Source organism: Sceloporus occidentalis, unplaced genomic scaffold, assembly GCF_023333645.1.
Source record: "Sceloporus occidentalis isolate IW3139 unplaced genomic scaffold, rSceOcc1.0.p SCAF_4, whole genome shotgun sequence".
NCBI classification, from domain to species: Eukaryota; Metazoa; Chordata; class Lepidosauria; order Squamata; family Phrynosomatidae; genus Sceloporus; species Sceloporus occidentalis.
In genome coordinates, this window is record NW_028316984.1 from 52,418,969 (window position 1) to 52,446,588 (window position 27,620).

Below are 27,620 nucleotides of genomic sequence, written 5' to 3' on the forward strand. Positions count from 1 at the left end.
CCCGCTAGGCATTTAGAAGTCCTCCAGCACAACTTTATGGTCAACATCTGCTGTAAATATACTGTTCGCTGTTAACCGTGGTTTTACGTATGGATCTTACTAGGATATGGGGGGGGGGGTCCATACTGAATAAAAATGGCCTCAAATCCTCCAAAGGGAGCCCGGCATGGCAGCATTTTAGGACCAATAAATAAACAGCATTTAGTACATTAAAAATTCAATGGAACTTCTAGCTTGTTGTTCTGTGCTTCAATGTTGTTGTGTGCTTCTACCTTAAGGTGACCTTATTAAGGGTTTTTCTTAGCAACATTTGTCGAGGGGGTTTACCATTATTTTCTTCTAAAGCAAAGTGAGTGTGAGTTGCTCAAAGTCACTCAGTGGATTTCCATGGCTAGGTAAGTATTCAAACTCCGGCATCCCAGAATCTCAGTCCAACACAAAAAATGCTACACCACGCTGGCTCTTAACTACCAGCTGACTCACTACTTTTAAAAAGTATCCTGAAAGTTACACATTAATGTTAATGACATCAACTGTATGCCACTTCCACACTCTCCTCCCATCCCTATCCCACAGAGGAGACATTAAATGATGAACCCAGCAACATAACACTATCTATTAATGCCAGTAGCTCACTTTTCTCAATGCAGCACTTTGTTCACATTCTCCATGCTAACAGAAAAGGTTTAACACTGACCTTTCCAACACACTGCAGAAAAGGTAACACTAAAGAACCATGCAACTGAGGTAACAGATGCATGAACCTAAACAATGCAATACAATACAATAAATTTAGGATTGTCTAATAACAGCCAGATCATTCAAAGGTACTAGACTGTGCAAGTTATTTTAGGCTGAGCTTAAAATACTGCAATGTTAAACACTTGTAACCTATGAAAAAGTGACTGAAGTACTTTGAACATGTACTTTTAATGTACTCTTGAGTTAATACAGATACTATTTCCTTACCTTTACAGTATAAAAAGCTCAGACTTTAAAAGCTTTGTCCGTAAAATGATCATCTTCAGTAAATATTGAACATATCCAATTATATATGGCACCCATGATAACCTGAAAAACAAATATTTTTGAATTAGGCTGGTTACAACATATTTGCTTATATGCCAGTTAAACAAACAATATCCTTGCCTATGTTTTGTTGACCTCTTAAGATCACAAGTTTCATAAGTATGAATTTTCTTTCCTGGATGGAGATAAACTGCAGTCCTATTACCTTTTTTAAAAAGACAGAGAATACATATATAACCTTCCATGGCAAGAGCACTAGAACACAGATGTCTGAATTCCTGTACAATTTAATGGGTCATATCTAACAACAAGCTTTGCACTAAGGGAAGTACTCCAGATCATATTCCTAGTTTAGAAAGATGTTTACCATCTATTGTAAATGTTTACCATCCATTGTTCAATGTTCAGAAGATTATATTGCTTTAGCTATGCATGGACATGCCAATTTCCAAATAAATGTATTTTTGGCAATATGGACAGCTTATGTTAATGCTTACGCCTAACCCATGTTCTCATTCCATTTACCCTCTCCCTTTTCTCCATCTCTCTGTTTTTCTCTCTTCTCTGTAATTTTATTTTTAAAAGTCAATAAAAATATAAGGGAAAAAATCATCACAGAATCCAGGGCCAGTGAATCAAGTCTTAATTTTACCACCACCTCTCCTGCAGCTGCTCCCCTGGCACCGGATGGGGAGCTCCTATTCAATGCGTAACACCTTCAACAGTAACAGTGGGTAAAATCACCAGTTGCCCCAATAGAATCATAGAGTTGGAGGAAGACATGTAGGAGGTCTACCAATGAACCCATACTGAATGACAGAAATCCAGAGTAAGAATCTCTAAGGTCCAAAACACACTGCAGAAATAATCCAGTCTGTGACAGCTTTAGCTGTCCTGGCTCAGTGCTAGGAATCCTGGGAATTGTAGTTTATTGTGGCACCAGAGCTCTCTGACAGAGAAGGCTAAATATCTCACAAAAATACAGTTCCCAGGATCCCCTAGTACTGAGCCAAGCCAGTTAAAGTGGTCTCAAACTGGATTATTTCTGCAGTGTGTTTTGGCACTTAAGACGTGGTTACCCTGCCCTGCATCAAAAAAACTCCAGTGAGGGAGTAGACTTATCCTCACCTAAATGGACACACTGTGTATTGCTCTTAAAGCTAACAAATATGGAGTCTACCATCTCAGACAGCAAAGTATTATTGAGCTGGGGGACCACTTGTATCTTGTGCTCACTTGCCCAGGTGCCAAGATGAAGGCATAGCAAGCAGCTCTCTTAAGTCAGAGCATAACACAGGTCTTTAACTTAAAACAGGGTTTCTCAACCTGGTGCCATGAGAGGTTGCTAGGGGATCCATGAGAGATTTTGAATGGAAAAAATAAACATATTTTTGAGCTGTAAATATAATAATTTTGTACAGGGATTCCCTGAGACCTGAACACCACTTCAAGAGCTCTTCTAGAATAAAAAAGATTGGGGAAGGGTGATTTAAGATTGTTATAGGCTGAACCAAGAAATGAATGGATAATCATTTATCTATTCCTTTCTTGTAGTTAGAATTAGATTGGAATTACATGCTCCAAACATCAGGCATCAGACAAAAGTGTGGGTGCTAAATCTGGGGTCAGTGTTAACTTCTGAATTGTTTCAAAATGAAAGCTCCACACACAAAGCAGTAAGAAAGTCTGTGTACAACTAAATCTTGGACAATCAATGTCCACTTCATATTCTCTGAGATGGGTTGCAACTTGCTTATCAGGCACAGCTGAACAAGGCACTCTTGGTAAAACCAATCCTGAGTGCTCAAGGGAGTGTCTCACCTAGCAGTATTCATAACCTGAGTTTTCAAGGAAAGTTCAACAAATCTCCCAAAACTGATAACCAGCAATACTCCTCTCTTGTTTTCAAGTGTTCACCCTAACCGCTCTAACTGATGACAGACACTAATTTATCATTTCCACTGCATCAAAGATCGGCTGATGGAAACAAGAGATAAATCAATGAGTTGTCAAAATATTGATGACCTCATTTCAAAATACTACATACAGATGCTGTAACCTTGTGGCACCCTGCCGGTAATGAGATAGACTCAGCAAGGCTATGCCACCACTTCTAGGCAGACCTCATTCACTTAGCCATCACTGCAATTTCATTTCCAAAAGCAGGCTGGAACCCAGACCAAAATATATCTAAAACCATCAGTTTCATGAACAGAGCCTTGCAATTGAGACATACTGTACTAAATCCAAAACTTTTGACTCAAATAAAGAATAGTGCACAGTGGGCAATGTTTCTAAACATTACCTGTGTCTAGATTTCACTACAGCCTCTTCACTCCTCCCTTTCATGGAAGTTAATGGATTTCTGAGACTCTACAAGATAGACCTGTTCTGGAAGATTTAACTAGCCATAACTTGCAATGACAAAGCATGAACAAGGTTAGACTGTTATCTTTAAGTTACCAAACAAATAGATATCCATTAAAAATTGACCAGATGGTGCTTCAGCCGTTGATTTGTGATCAGTTTGCTATCGCTGGAATAGTTAAATCTTTCTTCAAAGTTTTGCTACATAGCAAATTTCTTCTCTCTCATTCTTTTGCATATGGGTCTTTCTCATGCATGTTTTGTTTCTTCTTGTTGGGCTTCCCTCTAATCTGTTCTTCAGTGAATTTAAATCATATGTAATATTTTAAAATCTTGGGGAGGTATCTCTCTTCAATATTGGATCATCCATCAATTTGAAGAGAGTGTTGTTCATTTCCACCTTCAATTCACTAGTAAATAACGTTGGCCTTCCACATTTGCAGCTTTGACTTTGGCGAATTTGATTATTCACTGATTTGACTAACATGTTCTCTGTAGGAATCTACAGGTCCTCCAGCTGAACTCTATGATCAATCTCTGCCAAAACGTACGCTTGAGGATCTACAGAGAACACATTTCTAAGCATTTGTATGTCCTCCAATGCAATTCTATGGTCAATCTCCAGCAGATGTTGACCAGAGAGTTGCCCTGGAGGACCTAGAGATTCCTAGAGAGATGATCTCTCAGGTAAAAAACCCAAAAACCTTTTTAATTTGTGTTTCCCCCCACTTTCACGGGGGTCCTGTGCCCCTAACCCCAGCAAATGTGGAGGGATTACACTGAGAACCACCAACTGGAGCCATGCTGCACACACTCTGTCTGAATGCAGCTATATTTGTCAGCACTCATTTGAGCCCTGTAGCCAATGCTGGCATACGGCAGAGTAAACTGGCAAATTCAGAAATGTGGTTCTCAGTCCTCAGTTGAGATAACAGCAGCTGGATGTCTTCCAGGAACTGAAGAAATGCAGGAACCTCCGGGGACTCTCAGCAACTGATGCCAGGCTTCAGCTGATAAACGACTAGACAAGCCAAGTCTCCCAAAGTGCTTTATTTACAGTGCTATAATACAGATCACAAACAAATACCAACTCCTACTAAAACCCACAAAGCAATCACTGGAAGCTCCTGAGTTTATATAGCCTTCAGACCATGTGGTCTCCCAAACCCAGTGACTTCCTGTGTTACATTCTAAAGTGTCCCCCTGTGCAATCCAGCTAGATGCTTCATCAGCCAGGCTTAGTGCATTCAGGCACCAGAGTGTCCTTGAGGCTATGAGCATCAGCTGTGCTTGATCAGCCTTGTCCTTCCAGTGCTGGATGCTCATGGTCAGACACACACACATCTAAGCATTTCCCAGTGTGCTGACTTTAACCCCTGACAATATTTCAGGTGAAGACCAGTAAGATAGAAGGCATACTAGTATTTATGCTGTAACACATTCACACACACACACACACACACACACACTTACAGAACTGCTGTAGTATCTTCTACAAAAGAACTAATTTTACCAGTAATAAATGCATTATTTTGCTATGCAAAGAAAAAAAGAGTACTGAGACTAGAAAAATTCATTATAGTAGCATTTGACTTCACACTGTTTTAAGAATAAGAAGCTTTGTGAAAGGAGATGCCACAAGTGCCTCAAGCAAAAACAGTCTGAAGATCATATCATTTAACACATTTGTGCCATCGCACAAAACTGTCCCCTTCTTGAAGGAAAAGAATTATGAATTAATGAGCTAATGACTAAGGACTTGATCTTTAACAAGATTACTCTTAAAATGGGGGAGGGGGATACAGTAAAGTACAACCAGGACTGCCACCCCCCTTGTGCCTATATAACATGTGGGTACATTTCAAACAGAAAATATTACAAAAAATATTATTGATATATTGCTAACAGTCATGATTTAAACTCTGTTAGGACTAGAAAGACTTCCCAGACTAGAATAAACTTTACCTTAACAACTGTTGAGAAGCTCAGTTTATTGAAGTGAGGTAACGATTCCTTGTAAGTACAGTGGACCCTTGTTATACGCTGGGTTTGGTTCCAAGATCTCCCATGTATAACAAAATCCGTGTATGCTCAAGTCCCATTAAATATAATGATGTAGCAAAATGGTGTCCCTTATAAAAAATGGAAAATCGATGTTTCATATTTAAAATGTATACCTTTTTTTGAACATTTTCAAACCGTGGATGCTTGAATCCATGTATAAAAAATCCGTGTATAAGAAGGGCAATGACACACCATGCCAAAGTTTTGTTGGTCTTTTAGACATAATACACATTTTTGTAAAGATTAGCTTATGCCTATAATAATTCTTCTATCTACTTAGAGTCTAATTAACTCTGAAGTCTTGGACAGTTAATTATTTATGTAGTTAGTCAGCTACTGCAAATATTTGTTTATAAGTCAATTTAATGTATAATTCTGAGGTTAGGTTTTGGAGCCAAAATTATGGATTCTGATATGACCCATGGATAAGAAGAAGGTGAAAGGGGCACGTAACAAAGGATGTAAAGGACAAAGGAAAGAAAAATGATGCCAAAGAACTTACAAAATTCTGACAGACATAAATGTTTGTGCTCACCCTAAAGGCTGGAAGGTTGAGGAGGGAAATATGGCAAATGGTGACTGTGTGATCTCTGTGGGAGGCAACCAGGTAGGGGTGGTGCTAAAATAATGCACACATCAAAAAGCATGTAAAGGTACAATATTAACTCTTCTCAGAAGAAGAACCATCCCCTTCTCTGAATAGAGAGATCAAAGGAGAGCGCTTAAACCATCCTGGGAGTACCTAAAAGAAGTACTTATCCCTTCTACTCTTCTAGCACTCCTTCGAAAGGAAGCACCATCACTACCATTCTCTGCCCAGGTAGAGGGGATCGGTGTTCTTGTATGTTCTCCCAGGATGGCCTGAGCTCTTGTCTTTCACCACTCCACGCAGAGAAGGGGCTGGTGTCTTTAAAAAAAAAAAAAAGAGTTAAGGTACAATATTTTGAGAACCAGTGTGGTGTGGTGGTTTGAGTGTTGGATTATGACTCTGGAGAGCAAGGTTCAAATCCAGCTCAGTTATGCAACTCACTGGGTGACCCTGAGCAAGTCACACACTCTCAGCCTCAGCGAATGGCAATGCCAAACCCCATCTGAAGAGACTTGTCATGAAAACCCTGTGATAGGGTTGCCAAAAGTAAAAAATGACTTGAAGGCACATTAACAACAACAACAAACATACAGTATTTACATTGATCCATTGATGAATCAACCCAGGCTTTTTGGGCCAATTTTTTGATTAAAAATTCTATACATGAGTATACATGGTAATTTGAATTCAAATACCTATGTCAGTATCTCATGAAGAAAACTCTAAGCAAAACATTCCAAAGAATTTAAAAGCTTAATAGTTTTCAATAATATCATACAAAACTGCTATAATTGTTAATGCTTTAATTGTTCTAGTATGAGAAGGGAAATGCTAGACAAAACCACAAATTAATCTACTCATTTAATCCAGCTGTTATGTCCAATGACAGTATGAATCTAGGAAACAAATTTAGCTAAAAGAGCAGTCAGGATACAGTCACTGAAAAAAAGAAGAGGGAGGACAGCAGCATATCTGTAATAATGCAAGGTTTGGAGAAATATCAACAAAACAAAAATCTTGCCGAAATGGAGAGGGAGCCACTCTGCCAAATTAGGCTAATGATTATAAGCATGCTCAGTTTCCCTAGAATGATGAAAATATTGGGAGAAACATGAGAAATGAAGGGATGAAATAGAGTTGAAAGGGACCACCAAGCCAATCTACTCCAGCCTCCTGCCAAGTAAAAACTAAAGAACTCTTGAAAGGTGTCCATCAAAATGGAGAATTTACCACTCTTCAAAGCAAGGTATTCCACTGACAAACAGCTCGCATAGGAAAGAAATTCTTCCAAATGCTTTGGTGGAAGCTCTTTTCTTGTAATCTGAATGCATTAGTTTGTGTTCTAAACTCAGGAAATCCTGAAAATAAGCTTGCTCCATCTCCTACATATGATATCCTTTCAGATACTTAAAGACAGCTATCATGTCACCTTTATTTTCTTGTCTGAGTGAAACAAACCCAGATCCCTAAATAAAATATTCTTGAAGAAGGTATGGCTGACATGTTGAACAAGAACAATTCCCATTACAGCATTTTGCTTCAAGGCCAGTTATATACTTTAATTAGGAGAGTAATTTTCAGTGTTACAATCCTTTAAAAAATGAAATACATGAACTCCTAAACTTCATAACACCTCAGATAATATACAAGATAACTTCCTCCCGAAATTATAATCTAGATTGAAGGTATTCCATTATCTCATGCATAAAGAGTATTTGGTATAGGATCTGAATTCCTCGTATCCTTCCTTCCTACCACTATATATTTCCTAAAGGTCAATTGACGGATCTTTCATGCCTTGGCATCCAATCACTTCACATTCATCTTTCCCACCACCATCAAGCCAAATTTTCTGCCTACCACCAAGATGCATTGCTAGCATATAAGAAAAAAGTCTTTAAATCATGAAGATGCAACATGTCCAGAGGAAAGCAACCAAAATGGTGAAAGGTCTGGAAACCATGCCCTATGAGGATTGACTTAAGGAGCTGGGTATGTTTACCCTGGGGAAAAGAAGGTTAAAGGTGACATAATAGCCATGTTTAAATATTTGAAGGGATGTCATACTGAAGATGAAGCAAGTATATTTTCTGCTGCTCCAGAGAACAGGACATGGAGCAATGGATACAAACTACACTGGTACCCCGGGATACGAACGCGCCGCGATACGAAAATCCCGGGATACGAAAAAAAAAAAATTAATTAATTATTTCCGGGTTACGAAGGTTTCCCCGGCTTGCGAAAAAAAGCCGGCGCTGTTTTAAATGGAGCCGCGGCGGAGCCGCGGCTTTTCCCCATTAGCGCCTATGGGGATTCGGCTAACGAAAGTCCCCCGGGTTACGAAAATGGCGCCGGAACGAATTAATTTCGTAACCCGGGGGACGAGTGTACAGAAAAAGCCATTCCAGCCACCATCTTGAAGGGGAGAGAGGCAGGCGAGCTCCAATTGCCTTCCTTGAAGAGGACCAGCCCTCCCTTCAGCTACCATCTTGGAGGGGAGAGAGGCAGGTGAGCTCCACCAGGCCTGCCTGGAAGAAGCAGAGCCCTCCCTCCGGTCCATCTGCCTTGGTCCAGGCCTCAGAGGGAGAGAAGAATGCTGGACCTGATCCCCTCCCCCCTCACCATTCCCTTCTCCTTTTGTGTCGTGTCTTTTAGATTGTAAGCCTGCGGGCAGGGAACTGTCTGGTTAAAAAATAATAAATGTAAGCCGCCCTGAGAGCCATTAGGGCTGAAGGGCAGGATATAAATACCTAAATAAATAAATAAAAATATTAGAAGGAACTTCCTGAAAGTAAGAGCGGTTTGACAGTGGAAGACACTCCCTCGGCGAATGGTGGTGTCTCCTTCTTTGGAGGTTTATAAACAGAAGCTGGATGACCAACTTTCGGGGGTGTTTTGATTGTGCCTTCCTGCATTGCAGGGGGTTTGACTAGATGCCCCTTGCACTTTCTTCCAATTCTATGATTCTGTATCAACTTGAAGAATAAAATTAGCCACTTCAAAATTTGAAGCATTAACCTGGGGACAAGAAAAGGTACTAGTGATGATTACATGTATTTATTTATTTATTTATTAAATATTTATATCACATGCTTATGTTAAGATCTCTGGGTGGGAGGTCTTGCATTAAAATCAGTTTAAGCATATGCACATCTGTGGTAAATCATTTAGTGAATGACATCTGAACACTGAACACATCAGCTCATTAATTTTATGTGGCCTATGAACCATATGCACAGGTTCTCTGCAAAGCTGAATACCATAGTATAGGTACATAGTGAGACAACTGCGTATTCTGGTCTTTGAAGAAAACTTACAAATGCAGCCTTTCACTGGCTGGCAGACCACAGGATAGAAACCATGTTGGGATAGCTTGCAATCTGTGGATGTGTAGGTACACTCACTTGGAACTGCATATGATAATAACCTGTGGGACCCAAAGTGGAATGACAGATAAAAGGTTTGAGTGAGTTAAAGGCACACCGACATTCCCTATTTGAAAGCAGCTAGATATTGCTTCACCCAACACTTCTGTCCTCAAAATAGGACCCGGTCAGAAATAAATTATTGGTCCTCTGGGCACAGAGAGAAGGGTTGGTTCAGAGTCATGGTGTATGTAAAATGCTTCATCAGTTTAATCATTGCTCAGCTGCACAGGGGATATCACTGATTACAACATTTGAGAGAAAGGGAAAATTCTCCCTTGAAGGCAAATTAGCCAACTCTTATGACTACATTTATATGCCCCTTTCCTTTTGGGAAGCATGATGGATATTATTCAATTCCACACTCCAGATGGAGAAGTGACAGGCCCTGAGGCTGAAGAGGTGCAACTGGATGTTTTGCTGTGCAATTGCTTTTTGGCACAGAAGGCATAGATGGTGGCAAACTCACTTTCCTTTGCCTGAAAAGTCTACAGAACTTCAAGAGTAGAATATCCATTAAATTTGTGCATTTATTTTTCAAAATATTTTTAAAATAAAATTTTGCTTAAGAGTTAAATGGAAGCTCTTTCACAGCTAGCAGAGCATAAACAGCTACCAGAAATGTTTTCTGAGAATTTACGTATTTAGACATTCAGTTTATACTCCACTTTTCTCCCAGAAAGGAAGAATTTGATCAATATCAACATCAGTAGTTATCACAAACATAACTGGAAACATTTAGAATATATTCTCCAAAATTTCTTGATCTCTTGAAGACTATATGAAAAATTGGGTTTTAAAAACAACTGTTACCTTACTTATTTGTTGTTTATTTTTTGTACTAGATGCTAAGAAGACTAAATGTTTTCGTTGGTTCTAATACTCCACCATAGCAAATACTCTTACTCTACATAGAATCTAGGAGATGTACAGAAAATACATATGGTCCACTTGAACATTTTTAAAACTGTGAATTACTGTCACAAATGTCTCAACAAGCCTAGAAAATAGGTGAAATACAAAAGCTAGAATGCCACCTACAAATTTACATGTATTCTGTGTTAGGGCATGGAAAGATGTGCTGTGTCCACCACAACCACCTACAGAGTTGAACCACGTCGACAGGACGCCACACGACAAAAAGAGTGTCATCATCCCTTGTTCCATTACAATTGGATGTAACTGAATTGTGCCCCAATTACTGCAAAAAGAGATTACAAGTAACTTTGTTATTTGTAAGTAGTTACTTCTGTGCTGCAGTGGCAATGGTGTTATGCATTCATGGCTTTCTAGAAGAGCACAGGGTACATATGAATGCACATCCATAACTAATGGGACTTGAGTTTCTTCTATTTAAATATGGGGCAGAAGGACTAAGAGAGTCAACATATCCTTCCGCTTGCTGCTTTTAACTCTTAGGCTTCAGTTTCCTGCCTATCTATCATCTTCAAAGTCTTGTGTGAGACTCAAATTGCCCTCCAGATGTTGCCACACTTTGGTACTGTGCTGACTCACATTCCTTTATTATACTTCTTAGGGCACATACACATTTTGTATTTACAGTTGTCCCTCCATATTTGCTAGGGTTATGGGAACAAGACCCCCGTGAATATGGAAAAACAGCAAATAACAAAAACACTGTTTTTCCCTGAGAGGACACCTCTCTAGGAATCTCTAGGTCCTCCAGCGCAACTCTGTGGTCAATGTCCAACATACACTGACCATAGAATGGCACTGGAGTAGCTACAAATGGTCTTTCAGTGCAACTTTTAGTTAAAGTTGACCACAGAGTTGCACTGGAGGACCTAGACAGTCCTAGAGAGAACATATTAATGAAATCCGTGAATAATCAAAGCAGCAAATATCAATGCCGCAAATATGGAGGGATGACTGTAGTTTCAGACACTGGCATCTCCATCTGAAGAATATCTATCAGGCATAGGTTCAGATCAGATAGCATCAGACTAAATAGTCAAATTGACCAGTTCTAATACAACTTCTTTTACACTTTTGCTGTTTGTAGATGAGGCCACAATATTATATTGGCTTTGATGCTACCACCCACAACCATTGGCCCAGATCTAAAAAAATATCTTCAATGAACTGTCAAACATGAACGAAATAACAAAATAAATGTGTAGATCTAGCATGTATCAAATGCAGAGGGGATGGATATTCCTTTGGAAAACTATATAAAACAACTTATTGAGAAGTATAACAGCAAACTCATATTCATTTCTACAACTCTATGACATCAAGACAGACTGCTGCATATTTAACTTTTCCCAGAAGAAATAAACTAACAATATGAATAACTGGACCCTACTTTTTGGCTTTGCTATTCAGTCTGGAAAAAAACAACCTGAAGCTATGCTGATTATTCTATTCTACCCTCCGTCTGTATCTTCTGTGCAGGTTTCAGGAACAGCAAGAACAAATATGGCTAGCAATGTAATTTGCAAGGTATAAATCATTATTCTGACAGCACATTAATCTATCAAATCCTACCATTCTACACCATGAGTTAAATTTTCACTTCTTACTTGGAGAATCAGTAACACAGATAGATGTAGCTTGTATCAATGTATCTGATGCCAGGGCTTTTTTGTGAGCTTTTCTAACTGTAATGTTATGACACTGTGCCATTTGCAGCACAAAACCAGATGTGGCATCTCCTAAAGGCCAATTCACAGATTATCATCTTAATGAGGAGCACACATAAAACAGTTCCACAGTATTATCTGAAATAAAGAAGCAACCTTGTTTGGAGAGTGGGTCTATTTACATTCTCTGCCTGCTTGATAATGCTGGGTGCTCCTGACAAGGACAGACTCCAACTATGGCTGCTGTTGCTCACCCATCCACCGGTATCAGCCCCAGTAACATATATGAAATACTAGGCTCTTTGCCACTATGGTTTGAATATATCAAGATTCAAGGCCATTTCTCAGAACAACAAGTCAAACCACCAATAGTAGAGTTGGCAGGGAATTAGAGCTAACCGGGACCCTCCAAAGGACATACCTAGATGAAATACAGGTTGATAAACATGTGCTTATCATCAGCCTTCCCCAGCCTGGCATATCATGGAACACAACTCCCAATGCCCCATCCATAAGGTCATAGTGGATACAGATAATAGAAGCGTTTGGGCAGGGCAGCTAATGACTGGAGATCTTGGAAGTGTCTCATTCCTAGGACCGCCAAAAGTCAAAAGTCAATTTGATGACAAATAACAAAACAAAACAAAAATGGGGTGGACACCAGGTTGAAGAAGGCTGATGCAATTTTTTTTGATGTGCAGTTAACACATGTTCTGCGTTCATTAAAAAAAGGGTAATGTGTCACGTAACACTGATTCATTAAGTAACAGCATAAATTCTAGAACAGTCAGTATGCCCTAACAAGCATATTGATCTGGTAAGACCTAGGTTCAAGTACCAATTCAGTCATAAAACTTACAGTATGACTTTCACATAGACCCTCTTTCAACCAAGCCACTGTATGGGGTTGTTATAAATTTAAGAAGGAAATAGACCCACATGTGATGCTCAAAGCTCCTTGGTGGTAGAATGGGACACACAAATGTGAGAAATAAATACCATTTCCCCCTCCACTTGTACAGACTTCATATCTTGAACCTCGCTTACTTGCAAGGAGCAAATGGAGAGGATAAAAATGAGGTGTGCATGCACAACTGCTTGTGGGCACGTGCCCCCATTCAAGCCTATGGAGCTTGAATATGTGTGAAATTCTGGTTTCACAGGGGCGGGGGTGTCTGGAATGTATCCCCTGTGAGAACAGAGGGCTGACTGTACACTTTAAAAAGACATGTGGTGAAGCAAGTTTTCCTATCCCAAAGCTTTCTACTATTGTTAGCTGTGAACGACTGAAGTCACAGGTGCTATTCTTCGTGTCATTAAATGAATAATTATCCTATTTTTAAAAATAAAGGCATGCCTCATTGCCTTCACAAATATAGGAAGCCAGCCTCTGCAAGAGACAAAGATGGCAAGATACATCACAATCAACGTACACATGAGCGTCTGCCTCTCCCTCCTATCTTTCTTATTCTAATCTGCTTAGAAAAATTCATCAATCCGCCAAAAGTGAAGCCATTTTTGGCATTTCTAATTCCACACATTTCTAGGCTATTCATGGCTTAATAACCATAGATGAATGGATGGTGTTCTGTTTTCATTAGAAAAATGTAAATTTCTTCTCAAATGGCTAATTAACTAAGTGAGTTTGTTCAAAAACTTCTGTATGGCTCGGAATTGCTATGAGGGTATTATATTTCACTCTCAGTATCGGAACATTGGCTACTGTGATGGTTCCTTTTTGGCAGTTGTGGGGAGACTCTTGCTCTTCCCATATACTTCCTAGGCAGGGCTTTACTTCAATCAATCATTTCCTTCAGTCTATGTGGGAGTGCTAGCCCCTTCACCCAGTAAAGGAATAAATTCCAATCAGGCCTCAACCCAGAGATGCACAAAAAACCCCAAAATGACCAACGAAATACAACCAGTCAACCAAAGTGACATAGAATCCAATAAGCAAGCAACAACCCACCAGCATGTACTGGAAGAATTCCCTCCTTGCATCTGCAGAAAAGGAACCTTCATGGCAAGTACCATATTCCCTCAATGTAGGGAAGCATCCTTACAATGGGGCCTAGACAAGCCGTCCCTTCATTTCTCAGGCAGATAAAACATCAACAACACACCTACTGAGACCCCATGGTGTGCAAGACATGTCTACCAAAGGTTACATCTACCGAGACAAATTTGCCAGACCTATAATGTTGTATAAATGACGACAGAGACACCCAAGTAGCTGCCTTGCAAATGTCCACCAACAGAGCTGCTGTGCTAAATGCAGTGCAAGTAAATGCACCCAGTGTAGAATACGGTTGGCCCTCCATGCCCACAGATTCTGCATCTACAGATTTAACCATCCAGAGCTTGAAAATATTCCCCTCCCTCAAAATTCCAAAAAGAAAACCTTGATTTTGCCATTTATACAAGGGACACCATTTTACTAAGCCATTGTACATAATGGGACTTCAACATCCATAGATTTTGGAATCCATGGGGGGGTTCTACCACCAATCCCCAACAAATACCCTTCAGGAACAGTGACTCAACTATGAGAATATTTTAATTACAATACAGAGACTCCGTCAGAGACTGGTCAAAGTAGAAGATAACACTCATTATCCACTTGTAGATTCCTGAAAGGAGCCAAAAAGAAAATTTGACATCTAGAATCCAGCCATTCTATTAAAAAAAAGTTTTAGCACCCAACTTGTGGTACGCTCTTTCCTTTTTTGCTTTCGGTTTGGGGCAAAAAGATGGTAGTACAATCTCCTGAGATCAAATAAATGGTTACATCTAGTTTGGACTACTGTAATGGGCTCTACACGGAGCTGCCTTTGAAAAGTATTCGGAAAATTCAGCTGGTTCAAAGAGCTGCTGCCCGGCTGTTAACAGGGGCAGATTACAGAGACAATACAATGCCCCTGTTGAAACAGCTTCATTGGCTGCCAGTTTGTTTCTGGGCACAATTCAAGATGCTGGTAATTACCTACAAAGTCCTACATGATTCAGATCCATACTATTTGGTAAACCGTTTCTCCCGGTATGGACTGTCCCGGACTCTGAGATCCTCTGGAGAATCCCTTCTCTCTGTCCCAACACCATCACAAACATGGTTGGTGGGGACGCAAGAGAGGGCCTTCTCAGTGGCTGCCCCTAGATTCTGGAACTCCCTGCCAAGGGAGATCAGAACGACTCCCTCCTTGATGGCCTTCTGCCAGCAAGTGAAGACCTACCTGTGCATATAGGCGTTTAGGGAATTACTGTAAGGACAGGCTGGGATGTTGGACCAGTTTAAAAATCCTTTTCAATGTACTTTTTAAAAAAATTATTATTATTGTACTGTTTTTTCATGCTGTGAAGCTGCTCTGAGTCCCAGTCCTGGAGATACAAACAAACAAACAAACAAACAAACAAATGACTCTGAGGAAAGGTGGACTGGATGGCACTTGCAGTCTCTTCCAACTCTATGATTCTATGAAATGGACCAGCAGGTTATCCAAATATGGGTAAACATGCATTTTGCACTCCCTTAGATGCATCAAATGAGATCAATACTTTAGTAAACACCCAGAAGGATGCTTAAAGTTTCAGAGGGATTTGTATTGGAAATGGGTGTCTGGATAGCCAAACCTGGGGTACTTTCTGTAGACAGGGTAAATTAAAACATGCAAGAATCTCCAGGAGTTCAAGAGATGTCAGATAATCTCACACCCTCCAGTACCGAATACAAAATTTCCATGTGAAACTTCCTTTTCATGGCAAATTGTTGACCCTTTGAAGATACATTTTTTATGTATACAATTTAAAACTCAATAAAGATTATTTTAAATAAAAAAATGAAGATTCAATATACCTTGTATTCCATCTTTTTCTTGGGAACCAGAAACAAAACTGATTAGGAACCTGAAGACCTATATTGGCTCTATAGCTTTTTTCTTGACTAGATCTGCTATAGCCCGAAGCTTACAATGGTGACATCTGATGAACTTGGACATGTGGATTTGGACAAAGTAATCTGGAGATTTAAGAAGGAAGTGTATGGTGTAGCCTTCCCTTACTGTCCTGCAGATCCATGCTTTGAAGCCATGCATCATTGGCATTGCTGTAGTCTCATATATTGCTTTTTAATGGAGGGTGCAGGTCCTTTGTTAAACCCTGAAGACTGTTGCTATCTAGATTGTGGTCTAGGAGAATTTCAGTTTGATCTTAAAGACCCAAATTCTCAATATCTGAACTGCGATATATAGGAATTAATATACTGAGACCCAGATTTAAAGGATCTTTTTTCCTCTTTATCAGGAATTGAAAGAAAAGCTTTTTTCTTATCTTTCGACTCAACGATTATTATATCCAGAGCTTCACCAAATTGTTTGGAATCCATAATAATAATAATTTGTTTTATTTATATACCGCTATTCCAAAGATCATAGCGGTGAACAGCAAGTAAGCTAATTAGCAAGTAAGCTAATAAACAGGTTGCCAAATTGACCTTAGATTTAGCGTCTGAATTTCAATATTTTAGTCAAAGTTGGTATTCAGCTACAATATTGGCTGCCATGGCCCTAGAGGTAAACTGTACAGAACTGAGACTGGCACCTGCCATGAAGAAACACACTTTGGCTAATTTATTAATACTGCATCTAATCCTGATCTCATCCCTAGAGATCTGATGAAGCAAGTCTTCAGCCCATCTAATAGTAGCTCTTGCAAATAAGGAAATCACTGAAATTGTTCTAACAGTGAGAACAGTAGCATTATGGGACATGCATCAAAAAACTTCTGATTTTTTATTCTCAGGATTTTGAGGGGTTTTGCCTTCATCCTCAGGAAAAAGATACTCTGAAACTAAGTGTGCCACAGAAGCATCAGTTAGGGAAAGCTTCAACGTTTCTATATGCTCAGGTGGTTTCAGAGCAAGCTATTGTATGTTTATTTAATTTGGTGGTGTTCCCCATTCTGTTGAGAAAGATGGAGAAAACATTGCACTTGCCTTCAGTTGCCCAAGCTTTTGGTGATGCAATAGAAAAAGTGTTGGAAATCAGATCTAAAACTAAGCAAGATGTTCTTATTGTTCTCTATCCTGAGATTATTACAGATGTTATGGAGGGGGCATGGTCTCACTCTGGAGCTGCCAAGTCTGCATGAGTTTATGTAAAACTGCTTTATTCCCCCTTATCTGAAGGGTGGAGAGAGATTGAAGTTACTTTAATGTACTCCATGCAGCATAAATGTTTTTGCTCTTTTTATTGGCCTTGCGAGTGGGCAATACCATTTGGTCAGATCCTTTCTTACTGCCCCCCCAACTCAAAACGATTAGACTCCTGAGAGGTATAAGAGGAACTGGAGGAATGGAGCCTCTGTGAGTGTTTTGTATATTTCTGGCCTTACAGGTTTCCTGAACGCCAGAGGGCCCCAAACTGGCAAGTGCTGGCAATTTTCTGCACCCATTATGCTCTCTGTGCTCAAACTGCCATCCATTTTGGGAAGCTTCTGAAACTGCCACTGCTTACTCACTACCCCCAAATCCCTCAGTACTACCTGGCAAACAATAAGAGAAATCCAGTGGAATAAATTAGGATGCACCTCCTGACTCCCCATTCAAGGACAGCTCAGGGATGTGGGCTAAGTTCATCATCCCTATCTCCAAACCGTACCTGTTAGGGTAGAAAAGCTTTGAAATGGAAAAAGGTTTCTACAGCAAAAGACAAACTGTCTGCTGGAGCAGCCTGTCCTGTTATTTTGCCAGGCAAGATAGAACTGGGGGAGAGGCTAGCTCTCCCACTTAGGCTGGAGGAAGTGATTGACTGAAGTAAAGTCCCTTGGAAGTATGTGAGGGGAGAGAGACTTGTCATAAGGACACCCTCCCCACATTGCAGGAAAATGGATGTTTACCACAAAACAACAACAATGATGAAGTTATAACTAAAACATAACATTGCAATTACTAGGTATTTGGACCAGAGAAGAATGTCACCTCTGCTCTTATACCCCTCTTAAAAACACATTATTAACATTCCACTAATTTTGGAATCTTTCTTGGCTTTGAATATCTTGGTTTATGAAATCATGAGTGAGTGTTGGGTTTGCATGTCCTTTCCCTTTTTCTGATAAGTCTCTGCCATAAGGCTGATGGGTTTGGGGATCCTTGTTAGCACCACTGCCAAATATTAACTGTTGTCGGTGTAGAAAAAGAGAGTTAATTTACATTAATGACCTTATTTGATGCTTTTTACATAGCTTGATAGTCTAAGGCTAAGAAAAGATATGAAGGCTAAGAATGGACAGGGAAGTGAGTTTTATTCTGTTGCTAACCTGCTTGCACAGTTCTCATAGTTGTTGCAGGTAAGATGGGTGATGCTTGTTCACTTTGATTTTCTGTGTTTCTGCGCTATATATAACCCCTGGAAATCCATCGACCATCAGCCTTGACCTGGAGGAGGCACACTTGTTGAGGAGGCCCATTTAAACCAGCAATAGGCAATGAACTAGATCATCAGCCAGGAACAGTCTGGGTAGAATTAGTTGTTAAGGGGTTCAAGTTCTACCACTGGCTGTGAGGATTTGCTGGGCGCCACCAGCAAAATGGCTGAAATGCTTCTTGGATGTGTACCATCTGCTGCATCATTTACCACCAATATACCCATTTACTAGAGTAAACTTCAATGGACTCAGTGCAGCTTCCTTCTGAATAGACACATATACACTGTACTAATCACACCAAAACTTACTAAGCATACTAAACCCAGGCCTGCAATCTTCATTCTCTGATGACCTGCAAAATGCATGCACGGTGTGTATTTTTATATAAGCAATCTATAGTGGGTGTGCAGTGAGCTGAAGAGCTATGATTCTCCCACCTGTTGCATCTCTGCTACAAGCTGCACTCTCACCTGACATTCTGTATATACTCATATATAAGTCTAAAAATTTTAGTCAGAAATTTGATCAAAAAACCCTGCATCAACTTATCCACAGGTTAATTAAGTGCTGTACTTTTAACTTTGATTTTTTTTAAAAAAGAACCCATCCCTTTCTCTGAGCAGAGTGGCAAAAAGTGAGAGCTTTTTATCCCGGGAGCACCTAAAAGAAGCATAGAGCCACCCACGCCACAGTGCTGCTCCTAACCTTTTTGAATACCTGGGCAGGAAAATGGCAGCAGCTGCAGCTCTTTACACTGCTTATTACATGACTAAAGGTTTTATCCTCGACTTGTCCATAGTTCATACCAAAATCCTTAATTTTGTCCCCGAAAGCAGCCATCAGTTTATCCATGAGATCAATTTATAGTTGAATATATATGGCGGGGTACAGATCGCCAGAAAGAGGCGGCCGCCTCTTTTCTGCGTAACTGTGCCACAGCATCCAAATTGCACGGTGCGGCTACGTGGAAACAAAAGGACCGCTAAAAGTGTCTCCTTTTCACGCTGCTGCAAACTACCTCGCTGGCACGCGCATCTGGAAAGTGCAGCTGTGACGTCACTGCCGCGTTGTGTATACGGCACCGCACAGCTGTGACATTCTGGGGATGTCCTAGGGTTGTGGGGCATCTAGAAATGGCACCCCAGGGCAACCCTAGCACGTCGCCAGGACATGCTAAAGGGCCCGTCTGTCCAGGGCCTATGTTAATTTTATCTCTGTTCAATAGTAATCTTGTCTTGCTATCTTGGCACGAAAAGTGGAAGGATTGAAATAATCTATAGTTTATTCAAGAAAAAAAAAACCAGGGAGGTGAAAGCATCAAATATAGAGCTCTCATAGTCTGGCCACAGAAGTGATAAATGGTTATGGCTGAAGAGTGGTTAAAGTAAGGTAAAATAAAGTAAAGACGTTTGACAAGGAAAGGCCAGAAATTCAAGTAGACAGGCTAACAGGTAATATAAAAATCTTTTGGACTAAGTCATATAGATGACGCTCTTTCATGACAATACTATCTAGTAAGGGTTGGGCAGAACATAGATTGGAATCCCTTGGTAGATCTCTAGGTGGCCCTACAGTAGATTGGCATGGATTACTCACCTGTCAATTTAAGGTGACCCCATCAATTTCTTAGGGTTTTGAAGCAAGGAATATTCAGAGATGATTTTTGCCAGTTCCTTTGAAATATAGCCTACCACACCTGGTATTTATTGAGGGTCTCCCATCCAAGAACTAACAGATCTGACCCCGCTTAGCTTCCAAGATCAGATGAGATGTGGTGACTTTAACATGAGTGGATCGCTCTATGGAGGAACTGTGAGGTCCTTTCAGTGCAAGTATTCACACCAAACGTTTACACTCAGAATGATTGAATCCCAAGTGCACAACTTCTGTTCCTTGCTCCAGTCAATGTATTTTGGTGTTCTAAAGGGGAACTAGAGGCCGCCACAAACCAAAGATCAGCCCACCTCTGCTATATAAGCTGACTTTGTAACAGGCTGAATATGAGGAACAAGAGAACTAGACAAATGAAAGAAAATCCAGCTTTATGACTATCCGTAAGAAATATGAATGAAATTGAAGAAAACTAGGCTCAAGTATAATGTTTTTCAAAATACTATCAAAGAGTACAAAGAGCCAGGGAGAAAAAAGCAGCAACAAATACATTGGAGAAGTCACCGCATTAAACATGAGTGAAGTAGTCTGCAATCAGTAGAACAAACCATTTCTTCTCTCCCGACCCAACCCAGCCTAACCATTTTGATATGTTTACACATTCCAGGAGTCTCGAAGTCTGAAGGAAGCTGAAAGTGAGGAAGAGTGGATAAGATTAGAGGATCTGAATTTCTGACGAATGCCTGGGTCTGTGATAAAAAAAACCCCAAGGAGTGCACCACTTTCTATTCTGAATCCACCTAGAAACGGAGCCCATGGGCTATGTCTGACAGCTCACTTGAAGGCAAGTTACTGTGGTCTGAAATGGCCAAATATAACTATTTTTTAAAATTAGGTTTTAAGCTAGGTTTTAAGCTTAAGCCCAGATGTAATACATCAAAAAAAAAATCATTTTATGTCACAAAGTCCATAGTAAGTGGACATTTCTTCAAATCCTGAAAACCATAGGTTTAATGCACAGGCACATTGTCATCCTTTCGGTTGGAGAAAATCCTGTTCTTACAAATGGAGGAAATGCAACTCAAAGAGTACACCTGCCAGTGAAGGGAGGGGATGTTATTTTTGCCAATTCTTCATCAGAAAAATCTCCTAAGAGGGCAGGCATTCTCTGGAATAGCATGGAACTGGAGGCTACAGAAGGCAGGCAGATAATTTTCCCCATCCCTCTCTAAAAAGTCCCTTCAGCTAATAGAGCATTAACTACAAGCCAAGTCATTTTATATTTCAATTCTCTCAGTTTTTGAGATTCTATATCAAAACAGGACTATCAGGTTCCTCCACCTCTGACCACAGTAGATTTAAAAAGGAAGCTAGTATAAATATAAATATAATAAATACAAATATAAATATATAAATATATTTAGAGTATAAATGTAATTGCTGCCCCCTTTCTTTCCCAAATTCATTGCACATGCTGCAGGACTTAGAAAAAGAAGGGGGGGAGTCAAACCATCCTGGAAATACTACTACTTTGTACTGGGTGGTTTGTCTCAGATGACAAGAGCAAACACTATGGTCAAGCTAGAGCTCCAAGGGAACAAAAAGTATACATGCAAAGAGAAGCACATCTGTAGTGGGATTTTGTCTGTTGCTTTTATTCTGTCCTACTATACTTTTACACAGAAAATTCATTTGCCAAACCAATGAATTGCACTTTTCAAGTGAACTTTGGCCTGTTACAGACTGCCAAAATAAAGCTGCTTCGGGTCTCTTTGGAGATATGCTATTTAAATGATGCATGCATCCTAAGAATCCGGAAGCTGCACCAAAAGCTGCACTCCGGTACTTAGGAATGGAGTGTGGCTTTGGTGCAGCCTCCGGACTCTTAGGACCTATGTATCATTTAAATAGGATACCTCCAAAGAGACCCGAAGCAGCTTTATTTTGGCAGTCTGTAACAGGCCTACCTCAGCTTAAATAATTGCTATGGCAAAACCAAGAAGAAAAGTTCCAGCTTTACCAACTTTCTGTTTATCCTACTTTTTTCCTCTGGTTTTAGTTATATTGTTTGGAAGGTTCAACAAAATTCAACCTAACTGTAAAGTGATCAAGGTATTAAACATGGAACAGTTATGTGGCCAGTACACCCTTCAGTTCCCCAACTTTAAATATAGTCCGCTGTCTTCTGGTTAACAAAGCTGAATATTAAGGCCCTCAGAATAGTCACTGGCATCTTAGATTATGTAAACAAGCCCCAAGTGTACAATGATCTGTTCCATGTCTCTAAAAGGCTGACATGTGGAACCGAGTCTACTTCTTTCTGTGTGGAACAGATTTTTAAATAGTCAATACAATTTGATTTACACAGAAAATGTTTACTTGTCTGCAAAGTTAAAGAAAATGTGGACAGACTTAGGAAAAATCACTACCAATCTCACCCCCTGCTCTGAAATAAGCAAAATACCACAGACTTTGAGATAAACAACGAGGACTGCCATACAGCAGAAATTTATAGCTAAGTTCTGCTAATAATTTCAAGTAAGGATGTTTGTTATTTTAAGATATCTACTACTGAACTGTACCAAACATATCTCACAGCTTATAGTAATAGAAAGAATATGCAAGCAAGAAGTGATAACTTATACAGCACCATCAATGTGCAATACATTTGACAGCATAGCACAAAAAAAGGTTCCTGCATCAAACATCTTATAATCTGAATGACAACATATGTGGATGAAAACAAAAGAAGAAAAAACAAGAATGAATGTGTAGAAGTGCACAACTAAGTATACTTCCCTTTATTTAGGTTGGATACAAGGACTAACTTGGAAGGTAGATCATGGAATAGGGTTCAGTCTGTGCTGGGTGGGGTTACACTCCTTCTGAAATCTCAGGTTCACCGTTTGAGTGTGCCCCTGGATTTGAATCTAGATGCCAGGTTTAGTCTGTAGCCAGGAAAGTGTAGTTAAAACTAGTTCATTAGCTGCACTTGATCCTTGAGAAGTTAGTTCTTGCTACAATGACACATGTCTTGATTACATCTCATTGGAACTACTGTAATGCGCTCTATGGGGGGGGGGGTGCCTTTGGAGACTGTTTAGAATTTATTTCATTTCATTTCTATGCTATGCCCCTTTTCTCCAAGAAAGGGATTCATGGAGGCTCACTGATAAAAACATTTAAAAGATTTTACAATAACATTTTACAATAAAAATTTAAAAACAATTAAAATCAAGTAGCTAAAAACAGTATAAAATGACATAAAAAACCATACAGCATACCCCCAATGTATAAAAGTCTCTCTGATATGATTATATATGAAAAATCTGCTTGAATGAAAAAATCTGCCTGCTGACGAAAGGCAAGCAGGGAGGGCATCCCAGAGGTTGGGAGCAGCCAAAGCCAGGTTGCAGCATTTTATACCCGTTGAAGTTTCCTTGAGACATCCGACATGTAGACATCAGGTGTTCCTTGAGACTACAGATATGTAGTGTGGTGTGTTGTTTTAATGCTTTAATTTCTTTTTTTACTTTTTAAAATGTTTTAACTATGCTATGTTTTTAATTGCTTTAAACTAAAATTCTACATCTACCTGTGTCAGTTTACTATTGAAGATACAAACAAAACACACATGGGGCAGAATGTTCAAGCAAACATAGTGCTACCAATGTATTTTCCATCACAATGTATTGATGTGAGAGGGGATACTGAGGAAACCAACCCATTTGAGATGTGGTGTTACACAATAGTGCTCAGGATACCATTGGCAGCCAACAGGACAAACAGATGGTTCCTTGAGTAGATAAAGACCGAAATCTCCCCGGAAGCCAAGATAATCAAAATGAGGCTGTCGTATTTTAGCCACATCATGAGAAGGCATGACTCATTAGAAAAGACAGTATTGCTGGGATAGCGGGAGGGTAGCAGAAAAAGAGAAAGACATGCCAAATAGCTAGAGACAAGCAGGGCCTGAAATTACAGGACCTAAGCAGGGTAGTAGAGGACAAGGGGTCTTGCAGTTGTCTCACCCAGAGGTTCACCATGAGTTGGGGATGATTTGAGGGCAGTTAACAACAACACACTTCTCTCCCCAAAGTGATCATAATTTGGGAGCAGCCCCCCCCCCCCCAACACAGCTATAACATTTCCTTTAAACATAGCACAAACAACTAGTTGTAACAGTGCCCCCAAATCAATGTTTTGTATGCCCACTACAGTTAACCATAACTACACGGGGGGTAATAATCCAAAATATAGAAGGAAACATGCAGGGCCCATGGAAAGCAACATGCTTGCTGAACTATTTCTATGACAAAACATCCCATGGAAGATAGCTGTGGAAAAGACATTTCTAGCTGCATGTAATATTGTATTTTTGGCCCAATTTCAAATATCGTCTTACTCAGGGATGCTGTAACCTACCATTGTACTCTGTATTTTCAAAATACACTTTTGTGCAGTGATTGATTCTCCTTGAATCAGACAGTCAGATATGGTGTGAAAAGTTCAAACACTCCACTGCTGAATGCTTGAAAGCATCTTCCCTAATAGCCACTTGCCCTCCCAAAACAGGGGATTCCAGGAGACACTTTTGAGAACAGTTACGCAAGTCAGGCCTCAACTGTCCCTTGGCTAAAGAGCAGGTGTAGAATACTCAAGTCTGGGGAAGAGAGATGCATGTGAAGGATTCAAAAAGAGCATGTCAATGTTACAACAATAGTTGCAGGGAATGCTGAAAAAAGGAGGGAATGGAACAACAGACTTGCTCCAAAGAGGCAGAAATATGTTGTGTGGCCGTAAATCCAACAGCTGCCAGACAAGTTATCCTTTCTTCATCAGAAGCTGTACCATGATAATACTAAGGTATTTTGCTAGCAGATGAGAAAGGCAGAAGTGTTCAGGACAGCATCTGACAAAACTAGTAATAGGCAGACAAATATATTGACAAATTAGTGAACATTCTTTGAATTGCAAGATAAAGAACAATTTGCTATATGTATGGAAGGTTTTGGTTTTGGTTGCCAGAAGAAATGTCTGGGTGATGTTTGAACTAAGTCACTGTAAGACACTGGGTTTCATCCAGGTGTGTCTAGCTTGTGTATGAAAAGAATTCTGAACTTGGTATCTTTGTGGTCTGATCCAGCAGGGATGTTTTGTTTTACTGGACATACAAAAATACAGTGAGTTTCAAAATGTGATGTGGGTCTCATAGTTCATGTCAGTTATCCCAGTACGTGACTCATGACATGCAGTAGATAATTAGCATTGTCTGAATTTCCATACTGCACCTGGAAGAGCCACCCTCAGGCCACAGTTTTGTACCTGGTACAAGCTGGTGGACCTCATTCTTGTAAAAACAAAGTACAGTCCGTCCTCGCCTTACACGGGGGATCCGTTCCGGATCCTTCCGCGTAAGGCGAATTCCGCCTATGCTCGAGCCCCATTGGAAACAATGGGGCTCGTGCACGGCGGCACGGGCGCGCGGGGCGTAAGTGCCCATTCAATTGAATGGGACACGCCGCCCCTTCTGCCCCGCGCGCGCCCCACGGCTTGAGCGCGTATGCTCAAGGCCGCGTATGGCGCAGGCGCACTGTACATCCCATATGCCTGAAGCCCATGAGCTTCACTCTAAATTTTCTGAGGTAGGGGTTGGGAGGATAAACAACAGATCAAGGCTAACTTATGATGCAGAAGTATTTAAATAAAATAGATTTAAATTTACAAAAGAAAAAAATCAATTCAGAAAAAAATCAGAATGGGCTGGCCCAGCTCCATCAAGGGCTAGCCTGAAGATAGAGGCTCCTCCCTGCATAACTGTCATCCTTCGGCCTGGGAGGGAGTGAATAGGCTGGCCCAGCTCCATCAAGGGCTAGCCTGAAGAAGAAGAGCCCTCCCTCTAGTCCATCTGCCTTGGTCCAGGCCTCAGAGGGAGAGAAGAACCACTGGACTTCATCCCCTTCCCCACCTCCATTCCCTTCTCCTTTTGTGTTGTGTCTTTTAGATTGTAAGCCTGAGTGGTCTCACGACTTGATTACTGTAACGTCCTCCTGGCTGGGCTTCCTCTTTCTCACCTCCGTCCTTTAATCTCTGTTCAGCATTCAGCTGCACGCATTATCACATCCGCCCACCGCTCTGATCACATCTCTCCTGTGTTGGCATCCCTTCACTGGCTTTCCTTTCCCTTTCCGCATTCAGTATAAGCTCCTGCTGTCGACATTCAAAGCCCTCCATGGACTAGCCCCTCCTTACTTATCAGACCTTCTTTCTCCTCACCTTCCCACTCGGGCCCTCCATTCTAGTAGTCGAGGCCTGCTGTCCCAGCCCAGGATTTCCTCTGCCCCATCCCGGATTCGCCCCTTTTCACTCACTGCCCCTCACTCCTGGAACCTTCTTCCCCCACAAGCAAGAGCCATCACTTCTTTAACCAGCTTCAAAACGGAGTTGAAAACCATCCTGTTCAGAGAAGCCTTCCCAGGCATTGCATAATTGTCGCTTACTATTTGATGTTCTTTTGGTGCCTGTTTATCAAACCATTTCCTGTATTGCTATGTACTGTATATGTATTATCCTACTTGAGAGTATGTATTTTTCCTGGTAGAAGATTAACCATCCATTATGAAGCCAAGCCCTCCCTCCAGTCCATCTACCTTGGTCCAGGCCTTGGAGGTAGAGAGGAACTGCTGGACCTCTTATCCTTTCCCTCCACCACTCCCTTCTCCTTCTGTGTCATGTCTTTTTAGATTGTAAGCCCAAGGGCAGGGAATCGTCTAACTAAAAAGATTGTATGTACAGCGCTATGTAAATTTACAGCGCTTCATAAATAAAGGTTAATAATAATAATAATAATAACTTTACTTAATGTCATTTTAAGATCCCTTAATTTAGCTGCATTGGTAGAAACTGAACCAAGAAGCTAATATTTCAATCCTTCAACTCATATTGCCAGCAGGATGTTTATTTAGCATTAAGCACTAGCCTGGTAGCCACAGCAGAAGAAAGACAGATCACTCCAGTCTTCCTCTGTGTCCAGCATAACAATCAAGATTGGTATTAACTCTTTCTGTTTGCCGTTCAAATTGACAAAACTAGCAGTATACATCCCCCACTTTCCAGATGTACTATCCAGGTCTGTTTACAAATGAATGGGAGACAGTCCAGGCCAGATTTCAGGGGTGTGCAGGAGCCCGGGTGGTGGTGGTGGTGGTTTATAGGAAGTCAGTTTACACAATACTGGATGTACACTTGTCTTTCCATATTCGCTAGGGTTAGGGGCACAAGAACCCTGTGAATATGGGAAAACAGCAAATAACAAAAATACCATGTTTTTACCTGAGAGGACACCTCTCTAGGAATCTCTAGGTCTTTTAGTGCAACTTTTAGTTAACATTGATCATAGAGTTGCACTAGAGGATCTAGGTATTTCTAGAGAGAACATATTAATCAAATCCATCAAATCCTCAAATATCAAAGCCGCAAGTCTCACTCTAGACTCCTCTTTCACCAGTGCTGCAA

General features: G+C 40.5%; 1 protein-coding gene across 1 annotated transcript in view; it reads right to left on the minus strand.

Moving 5' to 3' along the window:
* MBD5 (methyl-CpG binding domain protein 5) overlaps positions 1-27,620 on the minus strand; it is a 173,219-nt gene that overhangs the window by 117,178 nt on the left and 28,421 nt on the right. The window contains exon 2 of the mRNA XM_089520059.1: positions 970-1,071. The gene's annotated coding sequence lies outside the window, so the exon portion shown is untranslated. The remainder of the gene's footprint in view (positions 1-969; positions 1,072-27,620) is intronic.